Here is a 13,659-nt window from a genome sequence, read left to right on the forward strand (position 1 = left end):
GCCTCTTTCCTTGATCTTCTAACTTCTTCCCTTGATCTTGCAGTTTTTTATCAAAGTTCTTCTCTCTTTTGTCCATGTTCTACATCAAAGATTGCATCATTTCTTTGATTTCATCTATCCCATTTGAAGATGTGGAAGCTTGAGGGACTGGGATAAGGGATTGTGATGCAAAAGTTGTGGGAAGAGGGTCCATTGTTGGTTGATGATTTGGAACATCAGGGAAGAAAGACATAGGAGGCCTTGGAGCTAGTTTACCTCCCTGTATCAATATATTTTCTGCCCTTATCACTATATCATAAGCATTAGGCAAGGTATCTCCTCTCATAGTTTGGATTGTAGTGGCAATATCACTATTAAAAGCTCTAAGATAATGCAAGAAGGCGATACCAGGGGTAGGCTTCACTGAAGCAGGTATTCTATCCCACATCTTTTGAAATCTATAATTAAAATTAGTCATACATTCATGGGGGGCTCTTTTAATAGTAGTCAACTGCTCTAAAAGTGACAAATAGTCACTTTTATCCTCAAAATGTTTGCACAATCCTACTCCTAATCCATCCCAATCTGTTATAGAACCATGAGCTAAACCTCTATACTATTGTAGTGCTTTTCCTTTCAAGGATGAGGCTAGGAGCCTAACTGCAACATCATCCTCTATGATGCCATGGATATTGCAAACATTTACAACCTCTTGAATGTGTTTTGAGTGGGAGATAGAAGTTTCACCAGTAAACTCTGGTATACTTTTAAGTGCGGCTATTGGTATGTCATGTCTTTGGGCTAACAAGAGAGGGCTCCCACCATTAAAGGTGGAAAAAGTATGAGCTCTAGGCAATGTCATATAGACAAGTGATCTATTGATATGTATTGATGGCAATCTAGGTTGAGATCTAACAGTAGGAGGAGTAGAGATAGATCTTGTAGGTGTATTTGTTACTACTGCACTCCTAACTGGTGATAAAGATATTCTAGTCTTCCTTCTTCTACAGTTTGAAAATGAAATCTCTTCATATTGAAACTTACCTCTAGAAGATGCCCTTGTTTCAACTCTGGGCATGAATCACTACAACTTTGGTCCGGAACCAAATATGTATTTAAAGCTCAGAGTCACCAAGTACTTTGAAGAATGAGCCTCTTGAAGGCTTAAACATTGAAGCCAGTACTATCTCCTCGGTATTGATCTTGAAATTTTCTCTTTTGACACCAGTAAGCTTGGAATTTTTGAAAAGTTGTCCCACCAGGCATGCCAAAAATTGTTGTCACTTAGGTTTGCACCCATGTCTAGAGCCTATGCATGAGGACAACCTAGTGAAACATAGAAACAACCTCCAAGCTGTGGGACTTGAACTATGAGGTTGAGTCTTCGGAGAAGGTCAGCTTCCTCTTACTATCAGGGTGCACCTAACTACTCTTGGAGAGGAAAAGGGAGAAGGAGAGCATGAAAGAAAATCTACCTAATCTAGTTTAAAGAGGTGATGCACCAAAATAGAGTGTTCAGACCAATCTCTGCCCATATATGCACTACTGAACCAGAATGAAACTAAGGATATACACATCCAAACTTTCTTTAATCTAATAACCACATGCAAATCAGAAAACTAGAATGAATGACACAAAGAAGAGAGATTCACTTATGTTATCATTCATGAGCCAAAAGAGATACAGTCATGCAGATTACAAACTTTCACAAAACAATGGCGAAGGCAAAGAGTTCTTGCACTTTCATACCAATAGTTGAAGGAGATAAAATAGAGAATCATACAGTTTAGAGGCACAGGGGAATTTACATTGGAATTGTAGAGCAACAGTAGAGAAAAGTCAAAGAAAGGTCAACCTGGACAAAATTTACAAAAATTGCCTTTATAGTTCAGGCATAACTGAGATTTTCTCTCCAAAACCATACTGCAACCACCGCCATTAAGTCCTGTAAGGAACAATCATGGAGAAAATTTGATTTGGGTACAAATCCAAATGCAAATGATATATGATCCTCTGTATCAAATAATGCCTTGAGAAGACAGAAACAATGCCATTAATTGTCCTGATCAAGTAGATGGATCGAATCGGAGTGGTAGAGTGTTCTCTCATGTTCAGCATTCACTTCTGGGTGGTTGGGACTGATCATAGATATCAAATCGTGCAAAAAACTTGATCTCTTATCATTTTTGGTGCATGAATCAGTAGAGTTAGCAAGTCAATCGAACTCTGCATCCAGAATGGGCCACATTGGACAATAACCTCCTTTCTTTTTTCCACCTTGCAAGGTCTTCCCGTGTTGACCACTCTCTTTCTTTTCTAACCATGCCAACTTTTTTAAAACTTGACCATGACGGCTTACAACATAACTACCACCCCTTAACTTTCAACCCTGGTTGGGCCCGCAAGACACATGTCACCAAGGTGCTATGTCGCTATGAATATCTTCCGAGTGCTTTCTCATAGCAAGATTGTGCCTGTCGTAGATCTTCCTTAATCTAACGATCGTGAAGACTCGTCATTTCCCATGCTTGTCTTTAAGACTTTTGGGCCCATGAACCACTGTTAGCACACTTGGCACAACCTAGCATCTAACTTAGCCTAAACTAGTACCATCCCTGCAACTTTATTACACTCGACCCCACTGATCCACATGGCAAAAGGGTGCTATGTCGCTAATGTTAACATCCTCGTAGTTCTCCATAGCGAGATAGCACCTATCGTGGATCTTCCTTTAGATCTACGATGAGCCACAAAATTGTACTACTACGCATCGAGCTAGCTGAATGGACCAATGAAAAAATTACTACTATACTATGACCCATCTAATAATTGCCACCGAGGATGAGCTGTACTATCACTTTGGAGAAGGGTGGGCCCATTATGTCATATGTGCCATGCATCGCTGAGGCATTATGTTGCTATGGGTATATATCATGCAACTCTCAATGGCACAATAACACCTACCATAGATGTTCCTTGATCTGGAAGCGAGCAAGATGGGTCTATCCTGTCAGTGTACCAAATAATAGAAATTGGCCATGCGCCAACCTGTCTGACAACCCTCGTTTGCAGCCCACCAAGTGAAATAGGACCCACATTCTGCACAGTCATCTTTAGCCAATGAAAACTAACCAACTGCCAACATGTCTGACAAATCACATCATGATATCTAACGAGGCACACTTGGGACCCATCATATTTCCAAACCTTGCCGCAGGATCACTTTTCGTCTGGGTGCTATGTTGCTAACGATGAGAAGCCTAAATTTTTTATAGCACCATGGCACCCACTGTAGAACTGGCAAAACCCAGTGCCGAATAAACAATCAAGGAAAAGGGGACCCACCTGATACATGGCAGAAGGGCGCTATGTCACTAATGAAAAACATCATGCAACTTTCAAAAGCGACATAGTGTCGACTGTTGATCCAAATTGATCCAACGATGAGGAACTTGCGGGCTCGTAGAAACATATCATAAGTTTGATTTTTTAATTTTGTTGATGTTTCTCAAGCATTAAAATAATATTAACTCTGGTAACTAGTCGTTGGCGGGTAAGCATTTAAAATTTGAATATTGGTGAGGCACAAAAATGAGCAATAGTATGAAAGAAGAGATTACAGATCTAGTAGTTATCTATTGTGATAATACAAGTGCTATCAATATTTCAAATAATCCAATGATGTACACTAGGACAAAGCACATTGCTATCAAGTATCATTACTTGAGAGAATTACTTCAAGACAAAGAAGTGAAGCTAGAATATGTGAATACAAAGGAACAGATTGTTGACATTTTCACAAAACCATTACCCAAAGATTCTCATGAATATCTTAGATGTAAACTAAGCATGATTCCCCTAAGAAAAGCTACTAAAGAAAAAAAGGTGCATTGCATCACATGTACTAATCAAAACATTCTACACAGTGGTGCAATTTAGCTCTACTTTGGGACAAGCCTAAGGTAGAATACTTTAGTATAGCATAAATAGATTAGTCATAGACAAATGACAAGCATCAACTAAAGATGAAAAATCTACATAACTCAGTACATGAAGAGTTTTGAAGCTACGAGAGCTACATGTCTTTGGCATTTTTGTCAAAGAGGGAGAGATTACTAAAAGATTAATGAAAGAGGGAGAGATTTCTAAGAGAAGTCAAATGGAGAGATTACTAAGAAAGGAGGTAAGATAAACCTCAGAGGGAGAAAATCATGTAAGAGAAATTGGATAAGAATAAGAATGAAACTAAGGATATTCATGGTAGATAAATATTTTGGATTGTATGGTAACCTAATTACTACTAATATTTAGATGTTTGAGATGTTTTCATCAATTCCAAAGAGGGAGATTGTTAGAACCTTACAATTGGAGCAATTTTTGTTTTGTCATTGATGTCAAATCTATGGATGAGATATATTGCTACCTAATCTAAATGTCATATCTATTTGATTGATGAAGAGGATTTGTGAAGTTACTCATAACTATAGCACCTAGAGGAAAGGTTGACATTATGAAAAGGATATTACAATGGACATTTGATTAGATAGACTTTGATAAAGCAAAGTAATTGTTTATGTCAAGAAAGCTAGGCTAAGTCAAGCAAAAGAGAAAACTACTAAGGAGCATCAAGTAATGCTAGTGTCAACTGAGCTACAATTAGTGCTGAGAAAATATAGTGTTGACCAAGCATTAGCATTTATTAAGCAAGTTAGTTGATACTGAGAAAGAAGCTTTACAGAGACCGAGTATTTCAGTGTTGACCAAGTATCAAAATTTAGAGATTGTCGAGTGCCAGTAAGAGAATATAACTCAAAGAAATCATAAGATCAAGTTGACTCAATTGATTTCTTGGGAAATGTAAAATGTGTTGAAGATAACATTGATGAGTTGTATCATTAAATTCAACGAGGTGATTAGGTAAAGACCTAACAAGAAGATTCTAGAGAAGTTTCTAGAGTATCATCAAGAAGATGAACAAATACATTAAATCAAGTTGAATCTAATCATAAACCCTAAGATCTATGGTGGGTGTAGAAAATGGTAAAGCACAAATTTCCTATTTAAAGACATACAAAATTGATCATTTTGTGTGATTTCCAGTTGTGTCTAGTCAAGCCAAGATGATCCTAGCTAGTGTGTGTATAAGCGAGTTTGTATGTGAAGAGATACATATAGAGCAATGTTGATCAAAAGAACACAAGTGTGTGAATCTGAAGCTAAAGGAGAAAGCTTGCAAATATAATGTTGTTGTTGATAAGAAAATTAGAGCAGAAGGCTTAAGTGTTGATGAGAAGAGTGGATTGATTGCTTGAAGAGTGACCAAGTATATCAAGATCAGAGATGAAAATGAAAGGCTTATTAGTGAACCAACATAAGGACTGAACAAAGATCTAAACTAGAAAAGGTGAATTGTAATCACACAGATCAAACCTATTGTTTTATTTCTTATCATTGTAAATAGTTTGTATTGAAATCCTTTTAATAAAGGTTAACCTAACAATCATTTAAAGACTTAATAGTCTGTGCAATTCCTTTAACTAGATGACATTCTAAATGGAATGATCAAAGTACTCTTACAAGGCCACTCCTAACAAGGTGACTAAATCCTCTAACTAGGTCACATTTAATAGTGTGTATTTTAACCTTTACTAGGTTGGCTCCTAACATAGCTCACTTTGAAAGAGTGAAAAAGAGTGACATGTTGCTAGTGGTTTTCCCAAATTGGGTTTCCACCTAAAATCCTAGTGTCAAACTGATGAATTTTTTATGACTATTTGCATTTGATAGTATTTTTATTATGCAATGCAAGTTATGTTTATGAAAGTTTTATAGTAGTGACCAAGCAACAACAGGATAAGCAGAACAGTGAAGTGATTAATGATTAATTGTTCAACTGGTACATATAGACCTTGAGTAACTGATTCACCCCCCCCCCCCCTCAGTTATTCTAAACATTTTTAACTATATATATATATATATATATATATATATATATATATGATGCAGAGCCACACCTTGGAAAGCTCAGGAGGAATACTCACTCAACTGAATTACTTCAAGGGGCATGACATCAATCAGCCAGGATCAAACTCGAACCAAAATCAAGGTTGGATTAATCAGAATATATAAATCTCCATAGTTTATCTTCACCCGCACACCAAGATCTTTAACCTGGAATGTCCTCAAAGAAAATATATTTGCACTTTTATAAGAGAGGCCAAGATCGAATTGCTTCCAAACTCCATAGTTGATTATCTATATCCTTTCTAAGGCAAAAACTGAAACTTTCTCTATTACCCAAATTCGAATGCCTCTCTTACATAGCCAACCGGCTTATTTAAAATTGACTCTCCTTTTCTAATAAAAGGATGAGAAACATTTTTTTCGTCTTCTATCCAAGAAAAGGATAAGAATCCAAAACTACCTACTACCTATTATTGGAATCTGACAATCATGCAGTAGGCCACATTTTAAATATCCACATTTTTTTCGTCTTCTATCCAAGAAAAGGATAAGAATCTGAAACTGCCTACTACCTATTATTGGAATCTAACAATCATTATCTACGAATTAAAACTATTCTAATTTTAAAAACCTATACCTGGTCCTAGGTGGCTATATCTGGAGAGCTCATCGAACTGCTACTCTAGGTATGCCACCACATGTAGGACGTTTATTGAAAACATTAAATTTAAATATTGAAAACATAAAACATTTCTTATTTTATTTCTCGCTCTGCTACTGCAGCATACTCCCCTGTAGAAAGAATCTCAAGTCCACTTGAGATGAGATCGTGTACTGATGAACCATGTTTTCTAGTTTTTTGCCCATCCATCCAAATAGCCTCTGTCACTGGTTTGTTCTTCCATTTGACTAGATACTGAGTGTATTGTCATCTGCGAGTTTTCTTTATTTTTGTATCTAGGATTTTCTCCAACTGAGGTGGTGTTGGTTTAGGTAGTTGTTGCAGATCTTCTGTTATTGAATCTTCATGTACAACTTGTGTTTCAGAACCTCTATATTGTGTGAGATCACAAACATTGAATATGGGTGAAATACCGATGTCTGTAGGTAACTGAATTTTGTGAGCATTATGTCCATATTTTTCTAGAATTTGACAAGGGCCAACTTTCTTAGATAGTAACTTTGTATTCTTCCTTTGAGGTAACCTCTCTTTCTTCAGATACGCCCATACTAAATCACCAAATTTGAATTGTACTTCTCTTCTTTTCTGATTAGCAACTTCTTTGTACTTTTGATTTGAATTCTGTAGCTGCAACTTGACTTGATGTTGGACCTCTTTAATAGCTTCAACAAATTCTTCAGCATGTGAACTACTTGGAAAAGTATTTGGAAGTTCCCTCAGCTGGAGAATTCCTCTTGGATGTGTACCATACACAATCTGAAATGGAGATTTCCCTGTACTTCTATTCACTGTATCATTGTATGAGAATTCAGCTTGAGCAAGTATGGAATCCCACTTTTCTCCATGTTGCTTTGTAAGGCATCTTAATAGATTTCCCAAAGATCTGTTGACAACTTCTGTTTGACCATCGGTCTGTGGATGATATGCAGATGAAAATGATAAATTTGTGCCTAGTTTCTTCCAAAGAGTCCTCCAAAAATGATCCACAAATCTGCCATCTCTGTCTGAAACAATATTTAGTGGTAGTCCATGAATTCGCACTATCTCCTTGAAAAGTAAATCTGCAATGTATGATGCATCTGTGGTGGATTTACATGGTAAGAAATGTGACATTTTACTGAATCTATCCACAACAACAAAAATGCTATCATACCCCTTTTGAGTTCTTGGTAATCCCATAACAAAATCCATACTAATACTTTCCCATGGTCGTGAAGGAATAGGTAAGGGCTGATACAATCCTGCATTGGTACTTTTACCTTTACCTTTCTGACAAATGGTGCATTCTTCTACAAACTTCCGCATATCCTTTTGTAACTTTGGCCAAAAATAGTGTCTACGAACCAACTCTAAAGTTTTATCCAGTCCAAAATGACCAAATAATGCCCCACTATGTTTCTCCCGTATGATGTTATCTCTCATTGAACACTTTGGGATGCAAAGTTGTCCTCCCTTGAACAATAATCCTTCTTGCACCAGAAAATCAGAATATTCCCTATTGTACTTTTCATCCAGATTAATACATGCCTGATAAATGTCTTTGAAATCAGCATCATCAACATACATACCTTTCAGATTTGAAATACCTGTAGTTTCCAACTGAATTTGTGATGTAATCAAAGTTCTTCGGCTTAATGCATCAGCAACCTTATTTGTTACTCCCTTCTTGTGCTTGATAGAAAATGTGAATGCTTGCAATGTCTCCACCCATTTCATGTGCCTATGATTCAATTTCTCTTAACTATTTATGAAACTAAGTGTCTGGTTATCTGTGTATACAATGAATTCCCTAGGTAGCAAATAGTGTCTCCATTTCTTCAGGGATTGAACAAGTGCATACATTTCCAAATCGTATGATGAATATCTCTGTTTGGCTTCATTGAGCTTCTCACTGAAAAAGGCTATTGGTCTGTCCTCTTGACTAAGAACACCTCCTATGGCTATGTTGCTTGCATCACATTCTATCTGAAAGATTTATTGAAATCAGGAAATGCCAGGACTGGTTGTCGGGCCACTTTTTGCTTAAGAAGTTCAAAGGCTTTATTGGCTTCTTCTGTCCAAACAAATTTACACTTTTGGCCTCCTTTTATGGTGTTCAAAATAGGTGCACAAATCAAGCTAAAATTTCTGATAAACTTTCTGTAGAAAGTGGCTAAACCATGAAAACTTCTAACTGCTGCAATAGTTCTGGGAGTTGGCCAAGAAAGAATTGCACTTACCTTATCTTGATCCATCTTGAGTGTTCCCTTTGAGATCACAAAGCCAAGGTATGTCAGTTCCTCTCGCATAAAACTACATTTCTCCATATTGATCATTAACTTTTCCTCTTGTAACCTTCTCAACACCAAATCTATGTGTTTCAGATGCTCCTCTTTTATTTCGCTGAAAACCAAAATGTCATCTAGATATACGATCACAAACTTCCCTGTAAAATCCTTCAAAACTTCATTCATAAGCCTCATAAATGTACTAGGAGTATTAGAAAATCCAAATGGCATTACCTTCCATTCATACAATCCCTCATTTGTCTTAAATTTTGTTTTCCATTCATCTCCTGGCCTAATTCTTATTTGATGATACCTGCTTTTCAAATCAATCTTTGAAAAATATCTTGCTTTCCCTAAACAATCCAGTAAATCTTCTATTCTAGGCATTGGAAATCTGTACCTTATAGTGATTTTGTTTAGTGCTCTTGAATCTGTGCATAATCTCCATGTTCCTTCTTTCTTTGGTGCTAGGACTGCAGGTACGGCGCATGGGCTTAGACTTTTACCAATCAAACCAGCCTCTAGCAACTCTCCAATTTGTCTTGCCATTTCTTCATTTTGTTGTGGTGTTAGTTTATATGCCACCTTGTTGGGTAATGTTGATCCTGGTATGAGATCAATGCAATGACTAATTTCTCGCACTGGTGGGAGACTTTTTGGTATTCCATCAGCTATAATTTCTTTGTACTTGTCCAAAATTGGTTCCACTTTGTCAGGTACCTTTTCCTTGTTCTTTTCTATCACTTCCACCTTCAAGTTTGAAGACTCCATCTCTAAATTTTCTTCCTCAGTCTGATTTTCAGCATCATTCTGCAATTTTTCCTTGAGTACAGGAATCAATGCAAAGAGTGGGCTCTTCTTTTCTTTCACTTCTTTCAATAATTCTTTCTTACCCATCACCATAACTTTGGCTTCTGCGGCTTTTGCTTCTTCTTGACTTGGCTCAACTAAAGGTATCAGTTCAATGACCTTTCCATTCTTTGTAATGGTATATGTATTCTTCACTCCATCATGATGTGCCTTGAGATCATATTGCCAGGGTCTGCCGAAAAGTAAATGGCATGCATCCATGTTAACAATATCAAACAATAATCTATCCTTATAGGCTCCAATCTGAAATTCCACCCAAGCTTGCTCTTCTACTATAGTATGTTGCCCTTTATTTAACCAAGATATTCTGTAAGGATACAGGTGTTGTATTCTTGGTAGCTTCAACTTTTCCACCATTTCAAGAGACACAAAAATTTTTGTAGAACCAGAGTCTACTAGTACCTTGCAAACTTTTCCTCCAGATTTACAGGTAGTTCTGAAAATGGACTTCCTTTGTGGTGGTTCTTCTCTGACAGGCCTTTTCAACAGTGTTCTTCTCATCATAAGTGCTTCCCCTTTTTTCGAATAACCATGGTTTTCTGAATCTTCTTGTAAATCCGCTTCTTGTGCCAGATGTATTCTTCTTTCGCCATGAGTACTAGAGCTTGCTTTTGCTGGACATTTGTGTGTCATATGACCTTCCTGATTATAGTTGTAACATCTTATTGGTCCATTCGTCCTTCCTGGTGATCTCCCTCTGAAATTTGGCCTTCTACCTCTGAAACTTCCTCTGAAATTATCAAACTTATTAACTTCATTATGCATCTCCATTTGTGGCTGAAAATTTGGACTCCTTCCTGCAAATGTACCTCTTCCTATGAATGGTTGTCTTCCTCTGCCTCTGTTATTATTTTCTTGTCTCCTTTTGATTTTCTCTTCCACCTTCAAAGCCAGCTGATAGCATTTAGCTACCGTGTTAGGACTTAGCAACTGCAACTCTTCTTGTATGTTCATCCTCAAACCATTTAGGTATCTTGCTACCTTGATACTCTCAGGTTCTACAAATTTTGACCTTAGACTTAACTTCTGAAACTCTTCTGTATAAGTACAGACATCCATATCCCTTTGTCTGAGATTCTGCCTCTTCTGATGCAACTGTACCTCATAGTCTTCAGGGAGATACGTCTCTCTTATCATTGACACCATCTTCTTCCATGAACAGATCTTCCTCTTATCTTCCTTTACCCTTTCTTCTTGCATGAAATTCCACCATGTAAGGGCTACTCCCTTCATTCTGGATTTGGCCAATTTAACTTGCTGCGATTCTGAAACTTTCTCACATTCAAAATGATTCTCTAAGGCTTCAATCCATTCCAACACTAATTCAGCGTCCATCTTTCCTATAAACATAGGTAAATCAACGAGTTTTCCTCCCAAAGCCTTTAAAGCTTTAAAAAATGGCCTCTTGTTCTCAGCTATTCTATCTTCTTCACTGTCAGGTACATCTTCCTCTTCTTCCATTTCTTCTTTCATTTCTTTCTTCTCAACAACACTCTGCATATATTCCAACTTACTGGCTAGTTCTGCCACTATCCCCTTCAACTCTCTATTCTCGTTCTAGAGAAGTTCTTCTTGCTCCTTGACCTTCTTCACTAACTCTGCATTGGTCACCATCTTTCTTAACCCTACTGAAGAATCTTGATCAGGGTTTTTCAACATATAACTTCACAACCTGCAACTCTCAAAGAAAATATATTTGCACTTTTATAAGAGAGACACACCTTGGAAAGCTCAGGAGGAATACTCACTCAACTGAGTTACTTCAAGGGGCACGACATCAATCAGTCAGGATCGAACTCGAACCAAACTCAAGATTGGATTAATCAGAATATATAAATCTCCATAGTTTATCTTCACCCGCACACCAAGATCTTTAACCCAAAATATCCTCAAAGAAAATATATTTGCACTTTTTTAAGAGAGACCAAGATCGAATTGCTGCCAAACTCCATAGTCGATTATCTATATCCTTTCTAAGGCAAAAATTGAAACTTTCTCTATTACCCAAATTCGAATGCCTCTCTTACATAGCCAACCGGCTTATTTAAAATTGACTCTCCTTTTCTAATAAAAGGATGAGAAACATTTTTTTCGTCTTCTATCCAAGAAAAGGATAAGAATCCAAAACTACCTACTACCTATTATTGGAATCTGACAATCATACAGTAGGCCACATTTTAAATATCCACATTTTTTTCGTCTTCTATCCAAGAAAAGGATAAGAATCCGAAACTGCCTACTACCTATTATTGGAATCTGACAATCATTATCTACGAATTAAAACTATTCTAATTTTAAAAACCTATACCTGGTCCTAGGTGGCTATATCTGGAGAGCTCATCGAACTGCTGCTCTAGGTATGCCACCACATGTAGGACGTTTATTGAAAACATTAAATTTAAATATTGAAAACATAAAACATTTCTTATTTTATTTCTCACTCTGCTACTGCAGCAATATATATATCAATTGCTTTTTAATTCACATTGTTTTTATTATTATCTTTTTCTTTTTCTTTCTTGTCCTTTTATTTTTCTCATAGGTTATTTTTATTATTTAACTTTTTAACTTATTTTCCTTTTTGTTTTCATTTTATTGATTTTTCCTTACTTATATTCTTTGATTTCTTTGATGTGTGTGTGTGTGTGTGTGTGTGTGCGCGCGCGCGCGCGTGTGTGTGTGTGTGTGTGTGTGTGTGTGCGTGTGTGCGTGTGCGTGTGTGTGTTGGAAATACAATAAAGAAAGTAAACTTTGAGAGGGGGGGTGAATGAGTCCTTCAAAACTTTTACCATAAATTTATTCACCACACATCCATCTCACAATTTGCATGTAAACTGAAATAGTTAGCTAAACATATTCATCCATAGCATGAGCATTCAACACATATAAGACACAAGATATTTAGTTACCTAGAAACCCTCTAATGAGAAGGTAAAACTAGGGTGGGGATGACACCCACAAATCTCCACTACTATAGTAATAAAGTGTATCCAATGAAGGCCACAATGTTTGATCATAAACTATGATCTACCCTATGAAAGGTCTACCCTGTTAAAGGCTTACAAGATTGTTAGATCTTACCCTGTTAAAGGATTTCAACACCCTGTTAGAAGTGTGTCTGATTAAAGGACTCTAACTTACAATGAAGTAAGCATCTTGTTAAAGGATTTACAACAGCCTATTAGGACTAATTTGTTAAGAGATTTAACTAATTCACCTACTAGAATGTATCAGCTATGGTCCTGTGGTTAGCACTTTGCTACTAGATAATACATCACCTCTTTCTTGATGTGTACTTGATCCTTACCGATAAGATGTATCACTTTTGTCCTCTAATTCCTTTCCTCTATTATCCTCTAACTGATTCTGCAATGTATCTCAATTCACAACTCCTTAGCCACCATGAGTGCTCTTTTTGCACATGCAAACTTCTCTCTTTTCTCCTTCTACACTTATATCTTTTAGGGTGTGTCCCCCTTAAGAAGACTAGGTGACTTAGGGTTAGGTATGAATCAACGATTGTGATTCACCCATTTTTCCACTAAAAGCATCCCTTCAACTAATTGGTTGCATGAACTACATAGGGATTCTCAATAAAGATTTTTCCTTATCATCTTAGAATCGTAAAACAATCCTTAAGTTAGCTCAAAAATGGTTTACATAGAAGTTTGTGTCATTACAAACAACTATGTCCAAAACTGTTTACTCAGCACTTAAAGTGTTTGATGCTTAGCATCCACTATCTCTTTAACATTGTAACTCAGCCTTTGAATAACTCGGCATCTACTGATCACTCGGCATCTGAATGACTCGGTATCTACTATCTACTCGACAATTGAGTGGTTCGACACTTACTAGTTACTCGGCACATACTGTACATCTCTCACTCAACATATA

Source organism: Cupressus sempervirens, chromosome 9 (genome assembly GCF_028749045.1).
Source record: "Cupressus sempervirens isolate cs-2001-9-10 chromosome 9, ASM2874904v1, whole genome shotgun sequence".
In the NCBI taxonomy this organism is placed as follows: Eukaryota; Viridiplantae; Streptophyta; class Pinopsida; order Cupressales; family Cupressaceae; genus Cupressus; species Cupressus sempervirens.